Below are 12,500 nucleotides of genomic sequence, written 5' to 3' on the forward strand. Positions count from 1 at the left end.
GGCCTGGTCGTCGCTGCATTCTTCTTCACCGCATATTAGCAATAAAAAATGAAAAAAAGGCACACACCAATTTCCTTTGCGAAAGCCCTTAAGGAAGCAAGCTGTAGGAATTACTACTTTATTAAATCTTGACCCTTGAGTACAGGTCATTTTGATGTTCTTTGTGACAGAATGGGAAGTACACAGGAAGCACTCGGCTGCTGCAGAGTGGAGTACAATGGGGGTCTAGAAAAAAAGGCACTTGTGTCATTGAGTTGCAAGCTGCACTAGCTGCTTTCTCGTGGACTCCCATTTTTTTCTTGAAAGAACAATTGACAAAATGTGGGTACCCTGACTTGGGTATGTGGCAGTCATTTTCCCAACAGTGAACAAAGTGAGTCTGTTTCTGCAAGGAAAACAACTGACAGTATTTATTGTCAATAACCAATTTTGAGCTTTCAAGCATCTTGGATAACTTCACATCTGCCACTGTGAGCCTGACAGCTTCCCAATACTTAAAGACTTCTCTAATGTGATAAGGGCAGTAATGAATGTGACTTTAGAAGGTCTGTATGATCTTAGTGACCTCTCTGAATGTTGGTCAAAATCACTCATGGGTAAAAGATCCACTGAGGCCCTGGCCGGTTTGGCTCAGTGGATAGAGTGTTGGCCTGTGGACTGAAGGGTTCTGGGTTCAGTTCCGGTCAAGGGCACATGCCTGGGTTGCGGGCTCGATCCCCCGTAGGGGGCATGCAGGCGGCGGTCGATCAATGATTCTCTCTCATCATTGATGTTTCTATCTCTCTCTCCCTCTCCCTTCCTCTCTGAAAATAAATAAAAATATATTAAAAAAAAAAAAAGATCCACTGAGAGTGCAAGGCAGACCAATGGATTTTAATGATGCGATTTCAGATTCCACATGGCAACGAACCTTTCAGAAACTATGACTTGTGGTGGAGCTTGGGCATAGTATCAAAAAAAGGTATTTTCTCTGTAAGACTGAATCTTCTTCATAGACATCAACCAAAACACTGTTAACACTGAATACAGAAACAGATATGAGATTCCAGCTGTCTTCTGTTAAGCTAGACAGTAAAGACATTTGCATAAATGTAAAATAACACCACTCCTCTTACTAATTTTTTCAATTTCGGAAATAAGTTTGGTTTTTTTAAAATGAATTTTGGGGCGCAAAATTATTCCATGTCATTTGCCAATACTTCCATGTCTCCTCACCTCTCCACACTCATCATGGCTTCCCTTATATTAAAGGTAATATTATTATATTATAGCTATTCCCATCAAACCTCTTAGCACCTAGATCAGCCTTAATAAAAATGTGGTCAAATCACCTGGAACATGTGTAAAAACAAACTCCAGAACTACTGAGTCAAAATCCTTATGGGGTGAGGTCCCAGGCATGTGCATTTTAACAAATTCGCCAGCTAATACTCGTCTGCTTATATGTGAACCATTTACTTAGATCATGCGTATTTAGAAAACGTTAACAGCTTTTTGATTCAGTGTTGGTTTATAATCCCTCAGTCATTTTAAGGATCATGGTTAGAAGCATTTATTTTCATTCCTAAGAGATCTCTATCGAACAATAAAATACTGTTGGACATATATATGTTCTTTTGTAATAGTAGAGAGACAAACCCACCTTCAAGAAAACAAAGTATATACATTCTGACAAAAGTCTCCTCCCAGAAATGTTTTGTCATTTTTCTCTTGCTATTCTAAATACCAAAGATGATCATTTATGCTTTAAACAAATTGATGTCAGACATATAAGTCAAAACAATATTTCATAATAGCATTTACTCACAAATTTTCCATTTACCACAGGCTAGAATGGTAACAACACTAATATTTAAAATTAAATTTTTCCTCTGTGAGCTGTGTCTATTGTCCTGACATTATTTAAATACTATGAAGAAATGAAACAATACAGCAAATATTTACCCAAACGGAAATATGGAATGAACAGCAGATCAGGATTACAACTGAGATTCCCTGGGCTCTCAAGATCATCTGTAATGTGAATTAGTGAGGGTAATATGAAACAGAAGTGGGACTACACTAGATTTGTAATAAATCTACAAATACTGGAGGTAAGTGCAGGAGAAATTCTGTAACTGAATACTGTATGTGGCTGAAGAACTACTGCAATACAAACATGGGCGCTATTATTTCCAAGTGTCTGAAAACACCATTGTACCCGACCCACAGACTTGTTCAGCAGTGGCATTGAACAAAAAGACATTCTTAACCCTTTGGTGGCACAGAATTCTTTGGCTTTCTGATGAAATTTGAGGATACAGGACCACATACAACATCTGTTATACTTTGATGTGGTTCATGATTCCTTGCAACCCACTTAGCAAGGACCTGAGGCTCTACAGACTTGAGGAGAAGACTTCCTGGGCAGCTAGAGTATGCTCAAACTGGACCAACTAATACATGCAACTTACCTGGAAAATAAAGAGTAAGATCACCTGCCAATCTTCACTGCCCCGTTACAAAATTGGGATTATACTAGTATTAGTCATTGCCCAGTACAGTGAAGACTTTCTAATGATAACAGTGGAAAGATGTTATACAACAGCAAGACATCACCTATCTAATAAAATTACAAGTTTTTCTGTACAGTGAAAATGTGCTAATCAACTCTACATTTCCTGAATTCATCAATCCTACAGTAACCAGGTATGCTAAAACCAAAAAAGGAAGGTACACAATTTAATAATTAGGGCAGAATTTATAAGAATTTAATAAATAGGGCAGAATTTAGACTAGTCTACTATCTGAAATGGATTCTTGAATCACAAGAGTACCTTTTTATTAGCTCTTTAAAGATTTTTTTTTTAAATTGATTTTTAGAGAGAGAGGAAGAGAGAGAGAAACATGGATGTGAGAGTGGAACATCAATTGGCTGCCTCCTACAGGCCTTCTACCAGGAATAGAACCTGAAATGCAGGCATGGGCATGAGCATGGGCATGGGCATGGGATTAGAACCAGCAACCTTTCCGTGCATGAGACAGTGCCCAACCAACTGAGCCACATCAGCCAGAGCTTTATTCGCTCCTTAACACGTTAAATGCCCAGCAAGTTTTGTCTTCCGGACAGAAAGTATAGTGTCAGTCACCGGTGACTGACGGGGCGCTTAACGCGTTAAATCAATGAGCTTTATAAATGACTTACACACATGTAGTGGCAACAATATATGTGGCATGTGTAATACATCTTAAGTACAATCACAAACGTGCACTAGATATTGTTATCCTAGAGTGAAAATAATCTTTAAGTGAGCCGTCATTTATTTGGCAAAATATGGATAGGCATATGTTTAAAAATATATATATTTACATTTTTAAGCTTTTTAAAAAGTTTAATAGATGGATGACAACATCTAACACACCTTAATTATTTTTTTAAAAAATGTGAACAGGTTGCCTTAATCGGAACTATAAAATACCTCATTCAATGTATAGATTTGTACCATGATGCTCATTCAATGAGTCTACTCTCTAGGAGCACTTTTGGTCTAAAATATACATAGGTCAAATCTCCTCACTAAGAATTGCTACTTCATTTCAATGGAATGTTGTTTAATGAGGACACTTCACAAATCACTTCACCATGAGAAGGGTGCTCAAGGTTGCCACTAGGACCTGATCTCAAATAAATCAGACCCAGGAAAAGGGAGGAGAGACAACGGAGGAGAAAAAGAGCAGTCCCCAGGAGAAAGGCAGCAGGGGAAACAGGACAGGAAGCATCACTGAGAGGGAACTGGCTCCCTTCCCCCCTCCACCTGTGACCTCAACACAAAGCAGTCCTGAGAAAGTTCTCTCCTTCCCCAGGCAATATTCCAGATTCACTCCCTACCATGGTCCTCTACCATGGTCTTCACAATGGGGTACATGGAAAGTCTCAAGAAGTATGAGGGCAAAGGGTTTAAGTAAATCTATTACCAGGTCCTTAATTTCCAAATCCCTTTCCTAAAACCAGGGTTCAGGATTTCCTTTCACTTCCTGCTTGCCTTTCCCTTCCTGAACAAGAAAGCAGGCCTCTCACCCAACCAAATCCACCTTAAAAGGGTGCACTGCTCCCGGATATAAATACCTCTAAGGCTCCAAAGGAACAGTTCTGTATAGGAGGACAGTCCCTGAGCTCAAATCAGAAAATATGAATAGACATCCAGGTAACCCCATGCCGTACCTATCTAGCTATATATTAGAATTATGAAATAAGATGGACAGGGCCATCAGAAGTCAGATTTTCTCTGATATGTCTCAGATGGTAAGTCTGAGAATGAAGACTTGCAATTTTTCAATATTCTGTTGAGGGTGTGCAAAGATGTTTAAAGACTGCTGCCCAACTTGAACTCTTTCTTTACCTCGTTTCTTTTTCTCTGCTTCTAGTCTGCATTTCTCCATATCTCCCTCTATTGTGCACTGATAAAACATCCCTCCACCCCCTCCCAAATACGCCTGCCCATCTACACCAATAACTTATTTTCAGCCTACAAACAAACTCAAGTTCCTTCAACCCCTCATCCCAACACACAAACAAGCTCACACTCTCTCACACACACTTGAGACTTTTTATTTTGGAATACTTCTCGATTTACAGGAAGTTGCAAAGAATTCCCATATACTTCCCCAGCCAGTTCCCCCATTTTCACATCTTATAATAATACCATTTGTTATTTGTCAAATTGAGAAATCAGCATAGGCTATCACTAGGAACTAAACTCCAGACTTGATTTTTATTTCATCCGTTTCTCTGTTCATGTCCTCTTTCTGTTCCAAGACCCAATCCAGGGCATCACCCACTGCACTGGGTCTGTGACGGTTTCTCACTCCCTCCTTGTTTTTCAGGACCTTCACAGCTTTGCATTCAGACCAGGTATCCTGTAGAATGTCACTCTAACTGGGCTTGTCTGATGTTTTTCCCTTCAAGAGAGGGAGGGGATTATATTTCACCTGGTAGGTCTACACATATTACTGCGTAAGAAAGACTTTCTTCTCCGGTTATTCATTGAGCCAATCACTTATTTGTATCATATGGACACGTGGACATTTATTTTGTGCTTTGGGTTATAATCCAATACTGCGTGATGTATTTTGTTGCTCAAGTTGTCCTGGCCTTGCCCACTGGGAGCTCTTTCAGGTTAGCTCCTTGTCCCTTTGACTTGCTCCCATTTTGTCACTGACTTGTCTTCTGAGCACTTCCCTACTTCCTGTACTACAAGAAGCTCCAGGCTCACCTTCTATTTTCTCTCCCCCACCCAATTCTACAGTCAGCCATTTCCCCCAGTATCAGTCTGCGCTCCTTAAAAGCCATGCCTCGGTCTCCTTCGGCCATCCCACTGGACTTTCTAAACAAATGGTCTCCTTCCTTTGCAAGGCCAGTGACCACCTTCCTTGAAGCTCCCCTCTCTGAACTTTCAGAATACCACCCTAGTTAGGGAGCAACTCATTTCACGTTATAATTCCTTCTGCTCACACATACAGGATCCGATAGAAACGACCAGAAAACTTCACTTTCCTCTCAGTCTACACCCTGTCTTGGACAATATCATCAGCGACTTCCCCAAGTGTCACTCTAACCCAACCCAACTCCAAGTCTGTTCTTTTCAGCTGCCCCCATACTCTTTCCTGGATGAGGAAAGGCACTTGGGAGGTTGTATAAAATAAATAAATTAGTAAAAAGTGTCTCACTCTAGAGAGGCCAAGAAAAAGCTATCATTCTGCCTGCACACTGCTCAGGACCACAAGGGTGGTTTCTGCAGAGGAAGGAGAGCCTATCTATCATCACCAAAGGCAGAATGGGATGGGGGGGCGGGGGGGGACAGCATGGATACACGAAAGCAGTTAATTGAACATTTGAATTCCATAGCTCTATAATGTTTGTACCTGTAATGATTAGCAATAACCCCTTGATATTGGATCTGCCCCTTAAGTTTTAGAATAGCCAACCCAGTGAGCGTGCATAATAACAAGTATGCAGGGAGTGAGGTAGTAGTGATGCTTTTATTTTATTTTATTTTATTTTATTTTATTTTATTTTAAATATATGTTATTGACTTTTTACAGAGAGGAAGGGAGAGGGACAGAGAGTTAGAAACATCAATGAGAGAGAAACATCGATCAGCTGCCTCTTGCACACCCCCGACTTGGGGATGTGTCCGCAACCAAGGTACATGCCCTTGACCGGAATCAAACCTGGGACCTTTCAGTCTGCAGGCTGACACTCTATCCACTGAGCCAAACCGGTTAGGTAGTAGTGATGCTTTTAAAAGGGAAAGGCAAGTAGGCGAGGGAAAGAGACAGTCAGCCTGAGAAATGGCTCAGGCCAGGCAGTGACCCCCAGCAACTCCAACTCAACATGAATTTGATTGGCCCCAGATCCAACCTACTCCTCTCCGCTCAGTCCTCGGTTATCCAACAGTCACCAATCACCCAAACTACTAGTAAAGATCAGGCACTCACTCCTTTTCCTGGCTCTTTCTCCACATCTAAATCACCACCAAAATCCCAGAGTGCTCTTGAGCTAGTAAAAGTACAAGAGTGCAGAAAGCATCCCTTTAAAATGTTCTGAATTTATAAAACTAGTCTCTCATTACTTTTTCTCCCCCTGGGTTGAATATGCTTTCACCCTCCTGTTTTACAGACATATTTAATAGCATGGAAAGACATAATACAGTATAAGGGAGTTTTTTAAACGCTGCTGCAATACACTGCACTTGCTGTGATTCCACTTCATCAGAATTGATTAAATATGCATATTAAAAAGGTTAACTGGGCCTCTTTACCAAAATGCTGGCGGAAAGGATCAGATGACTTACCTTTTCTGCGCATTTTAGAATTTTCTAAGTATTCTAAAATGAACACATACCTGCTTTTGTAGTGACACACAAAAAAGAAAATCACAATTATAAAAAAGGAAGTGGAGTCATGCTCTACTTAATGACGGAGGCACATTCTGAGAAATGTGTCCTTCTGAGAATTGTGTCCTTAGGCAACTTTGCCACTGGGTGAACATCCCAGCGTGCACGTACACAGACAGAGATGGTGAGCCTCCTGCACATCGAGGCTCCATGGCATAAACCATGGCTCCTAGCACACCAGCCTGGACAGCATGTACTTGTATACAACATGAGATTAAATCAAGCATAAGAGAAAATGATGCGATCCAGAGACTGGGTAAACTAGAGATACATAAGGCTGCTGCCAGTACAACATGGCAATACTGTTTTACAGCAAACATCTTTTTAATAAATAGAAAGAATACACTCTAAAATAATGATAAATAGTACCATAAATACATAAACTGGTAACACAGTCGTTCATTATCAAGCATTCTGAACCGTACAGCATTGTTTGTACTATGCTTTTATCCGACAGGCAGCACAGTGGGTTTGTTTGCACCAGCATCACCACAAACACGTGAGTAATGTGTTGTGTTATGACATTTCCATGGCTATGACATCACTCGGCCAGAGGAATTTTTCAGCTCCATTGTTATCTTATGGAATCACTGTGGCTTATAGTTGTGCAGCGAGTAGGTGACTGTAAAATAAAATCTTAGCTCCAGAAAGCAAGCAGGGGGTCATCTAACCCATCTCTCCAGGCAAGAACGCTCTTTCTCTCCCTAGACTGGCCTGTTTGCCCAACTCCAGAGACAACTGTTGGAATGACAAGGCAGCCCCTTCCACTGCTGGCAAGTGATGAGCACTGGAAAGTTCTGTGCTCCATAGAGCTAACATGGGCTCTCCTGCAGTTCTCGCCCATTGATTCTCCTTCCGCTCTCTTGAACCTAATGTGGCCATCTAGCTTTCTTTTCTTTTCTTTTTTTTTTTTTTAAGGGAATTATATCAACATTTATTTTTCTCCTTCGTGGACCTGCAGGGGGACTGGGTGCAGCTGGGCCGGGTGGGCTCCCCTGAGCGTGGCTGACTAGGGTTGGAACATGGGCTGCAGGTTGGATTCAGGTCAGCTCTACAGGACTCTTTGTTCTGGGTGCCATCTAGCTTTCTTATGCTTACTGTTTGATGGTGTATCTTGTTCTATCCTTCTCCCTTATACCTATGCACGTTTTTGCATTTTAAATGCATTTATTGTAAGCACATTATTATATTGAGTAAGACCCAGTCTGCAGGATCTGTCTTGTAATAGAAATGTTTAGTCATTTATTTAAATTATTGATATAGTTGGGTTTAAGTTCCACCAAGTTGGTTTTGTTCTCCATTTATCCCTCAGGGGTGTGTGTGTGTGTGTGTGTGTGTTTGTGTGTGTGTGTTTGTGTGTGTGTGTTTTTCCTGTGTTGCTTCTTTCCTGCATTCTTTTGCAAATTTTCAGGCCCCTTGCAAACTTACACAATCGAAACTCTGTGGGTGGGGCCCAGCAATTAGTCCCACAAGCCTTCCAGGTGATTCTGTTGTACACTGAAGTTTAGAAACTACTGCTCCAGGGCTAACATCCTTAATTTACCAAATCTTATTTAGAGTTGATATTGTACCCATTCACAGCTTCTAATTCCTTTTTGAAATTAAAAATAATTATAGCCCTGGCTGGTGTGGCTCAGTCGGTTGGGGCATGGTCCCATGCACCTGAAGGCCAAAGGTTTGGTTCTGGTCAGGGCACATACCCAGGTTGCCGGTACAATCCCTAGGCCATGTTTTTCTCTCTCCCTTCCTCTCTTTCTAAAATTAACAAAAAGATATCCTCAGGTGAAGAGGAGACAATCTTCCATTTTTATGGAACTCCCACCACTCTTATTTCAGGTTCTTCATATATCATCATGCTTTTTTCAATGGCTTCAAAAGAATTATTTCTCTTGCCAACTCTCTCCCCGCACTCAGCCTTCAACATTACTGCCAGAATATAGAATATACCATTTAAAAATATATACCAATGTTACTCTCTTACGAAAAGGACAAAAAATAAAATGTGCACTTCCTGCTGCCTCCAGAATGAAAACCAATTTCTTCAGGGGGCATCTAATACCCTTTCCCACCTTGGCCCAACTTCAGTATCCTTCTCCTCTACCATCGTCCCTCCATCCTCTCCCCACCCTGTCTCCACAACCCCCTCCAGCCAGACACTTCCCTCACGCCACCCATCTCTGCGCAGAATACGTTCTCTTTGCTGGAATGTCCTTTCCCCTCTTCTCCACCACCATTATTCCAACCCCAACAATGGCAGCTCTTCTCAGAAGCCGTCTCTGATATCTTAACCTTCACTTCTTACCTACCAGGAGCTCCTAGCTCTCAGGTGCATCAAGCCTTGAGGTTGGATGGGATTAAGGCAGTGGTTCTCAACCTTGGCTGCACATTAGAATCACCTGGGAATCTTTTTAAAATCCTGATTTCTGATGAGGCCCAGAAATCAGGATATTAAAAAGATTCCCAGGTGATTCTAATGTGCAGCCAAGGTTGAGAACCATTGGATTAAGGAACGTTTGCTTGTTTGCACTGAAACAGAGACCTGTGAAGAATTCTGTGCAGTGGCAGCTGGGAAGCCTTCCTCCTACACATGAATTAGAGGGAGAGATCTAACCCCAAACCAGGACTATCTGGGTCCACAAATGAAGCAAGCAGAGCTCAGTGGACTATTCCCAACATTTCAAAAAGTCCAAGGAAATCATGCATTTGCCCATGGGAAGGGTGGGAAGGACTCTGGAGCTGATGCCAGCTCAGTGTGGTGACACCAGTTAGCTCAGGCTGACCAGGAATCTGACTGACAACTGCTTATGGTTTAATTCAAACATAAGAAAACAAAGTTGTTTAAATGTAGTGTGTTTAGTAGAGAAACTCTTTCAAAACATGGGGTCCAAAGAAGAAGTTAAAAAGAATAGAAAATAGTAATTTGAAGCACACACAGAGGACATCACTTTGAAGACAGGTATATCCACACCGATGAGAACTAATGAAAATAATTCAGTTTCTCCAGTCTTCACAACCTTGCCGCCACAAGGACATCACCTGGGGAAACTGATAAATTCCTGACACTCGTCACACCCCAGGCCAATGAATCCCCAGGGAAGGGGCCCACGCCTTAGTATTTTAAAATGTCCTCAGGGGATCTAATGTGCACCAAGTTGGAGAGCCTCTGCTGTTGAGGCATTCCAGCAAACAGAAAATACTCCAAAAGTGGTGGCGGCGGCGGCAGCAACCACTTCCGTGGGAGGCTTGTTGGAAGTGCAGAACCTCAGGTTCTGGTCCAGAGCCACCACATCAGAACAAACGTCCTGGGTGATTCACAGGCCCGTTCAAGTCTGAGAAGCACGGCATTGTAATCTACAGAACACCTAAGAATCCCTTCAACCTCAAAGACAAGGGACCAACATTCAGCCTAAAACATTACTCTCCAAACAGTCCTCTACGATCAGTTATTGCAGCATATAAATGACACTAAGATCTTGTCTCCCCACGCATAAAAGAAGTTACATCAACTAGTAACAATTTCTGTGATACCCAGGCCTGTCCTAAATGGGGCTGTTTTTATTTCTAGCAAGTGATTAAGTCCAAACCATTCAAAACCAATTTGGGGTACAAACTTTACATTCTATTTGAAGATTGAGGAGCTCCTCCAAAAAGTCAGTAGAGTTTTATTTGAGGTTTATTTATCATAAGCTCTACTTCTCATCAAAGTCACAATGCAAAAAAAGGAATATTAAAATGAAATCAGTCAACATGTATTAAGTACCTATTACGTGCAAAGCCCTATTGTTGTGAGCAACCCCCAAGGAGACACTCCCACGTTTGTGTCTTTCCAGGATGCCAGGTTAATTAGGGAGACCGTCCCAATAAGCCAATAAGATTACATGCAGGTTACATGCAGAAAGGGGGAGCTAATGTGATAGAATGAGCAGAGCAAAGTCCCAATCACTGTAGCATCACGGATGGAGAGGCGAGGGTCGGCCTCATGACCAGTGGACACAGTGGCAGCACTCGCCCAGTGGAGCACAAGTCCCACTGGTACAGCGAGACCCCTGGTACAGCCAAGCTTGAGCGTCAAATGGATCAGCTCTGAGTTCTTACAGCCCACAATGGGCGAAGGTGCCATTCATATCAGTGTCCAGATGGAGTCCTTATCTAAGTGGCCAGACTCGTGGTTCTGAGCACTCCAGGCCCCTCCCGAGGGCGTTCCTGTTACACCCCATTACCTCAGTCATGGACATATTGTTACTTGACACAACTGTCATGGTTGACAGGGACTCCATATTGGATCAAAGGTGTCCAACAATTCCACTCTGCTCTCGCTCTATACGCCTTTGCAACCTTACAGGGGAGATTTTAACAATCCTTGTCTTCTAAGCACTTTACTAACTCAGAGAAAGGTTCACTCCGTTTTCTAAATCCTAAATACCTTGAAAATATAACAAATCTACCTTAAAAAATGGTTAATAACCAATTAAACCTTTTCATGATCAAGGATCTATTAGCTATTGAGCTAATTAAATAATTAGTTTTAAGCATTATGTTTAAGGATTCATTTAAGAAAATACAGCCATGTTAGTTCACAGAATGTATTGTCTAGCTCAGAAATGAGGGGGCTTCCCCAGCTAGTCCAATTAGAACTCATCCAATCGTACTCAGTCAAGGTGCGAACTCTCAGCTGAAAACTGCTCCCAGCTGATAACCTTGTTAGTGCCCTTAAGACCTCCAAGCCAGCTCAATGCCTTCAAACGCTTAACAACTGAATGGGCCTCTACATTTCCATTTGGAAATTCACAGAAAGATTACTTTCTCCCAAATACTATAACGTTCCCTCAGTACACGTGCTTGAGTCATTCAGTAAGAGTCTTAAACACCAAAGCCTAGCAAGCAAGGTGCTGGAATATTTTGTGAGTGCCTAGAGCTGCGAACATCTGCTGAGCACCCACAATATAGACGGCCCGCTCCCACCTGCTTTGCTTGTCTTAAAATTAATTCCTGCCACGAGTCTTTAAGCCACGTACAGGATTACCACCTCTGCTTATAGATAAGGAACCTGAGCCCAAGAGGCTGGGTAACTTTCTTGAAGCCGTGCAGCTGGTCAGTGGTGGGACTGAGCTATGACCAGGGTCCATGCTCTCAGCCAGTAAGTCAGGCAGCCTCCTGGGAGAAACGACTGCTACCTTCTTGAAAAATTAGTCATCGGGCTGCTTTTATAGTTTTTTAGAAAAATCATTCTCCCTGATATTTAGCTGTGTTTCACCACAGCGCTCCCAAATTTGACATCACTTTTAAGCTCAGCTTTTCTGCGAAAGGCAAACAGTGATTTATTATCATAGTTGGGTGGTTTCGTTTTCTCTAGGAGTGAGAGGGGGGGGATTCATCTGGGACCAGAGTGTCTATTATGTTTCAATGACTACACATAAGTATACTTTTTTTAAAAAAGCAATTTGAAGTCAACATGAACTCCTGTCCTGTTTTCCATCTGAGGTCTCAGGCCATTTAACCACCTCCATCCTTCAGAAAAGAAGTAACAGAAAGTCTACAGAGCTGTAAGTTCATGTTCTTGAGTCT

At 42.0% G+C, this 12,500-nt stretch overlaps 1 protein-coding gene across 2 annotated transcripts in view; it reads right to left on the minus strand.

Moving 5' to 3' along the window:
* Positions 1 to 12,500, minus strand: part of AFF1 (ALF transcription elongation factor 1) — a 197,898-nt gene that overhangs the window by 130,688 nt on the left and 54,710 nt on the right. The window lies entirely within an intron of this gene.

Source organism: Myotis yumanensis, unplaced genomic scaffold, assembly GCF_028538775.1.
Source record: "Myotis yumanensis isolate MYYU_CA2020_CCGP unplaced genomic scaffold, mMyoYum1.0.hap1 SCAF_1, whole genome shotgun sequence".
NCBI lineage: Eukaryota > Metazoa > Chordata > Mammalia > Chiroptera > Vespertilionidae > Myotis > Myotis yumanensis.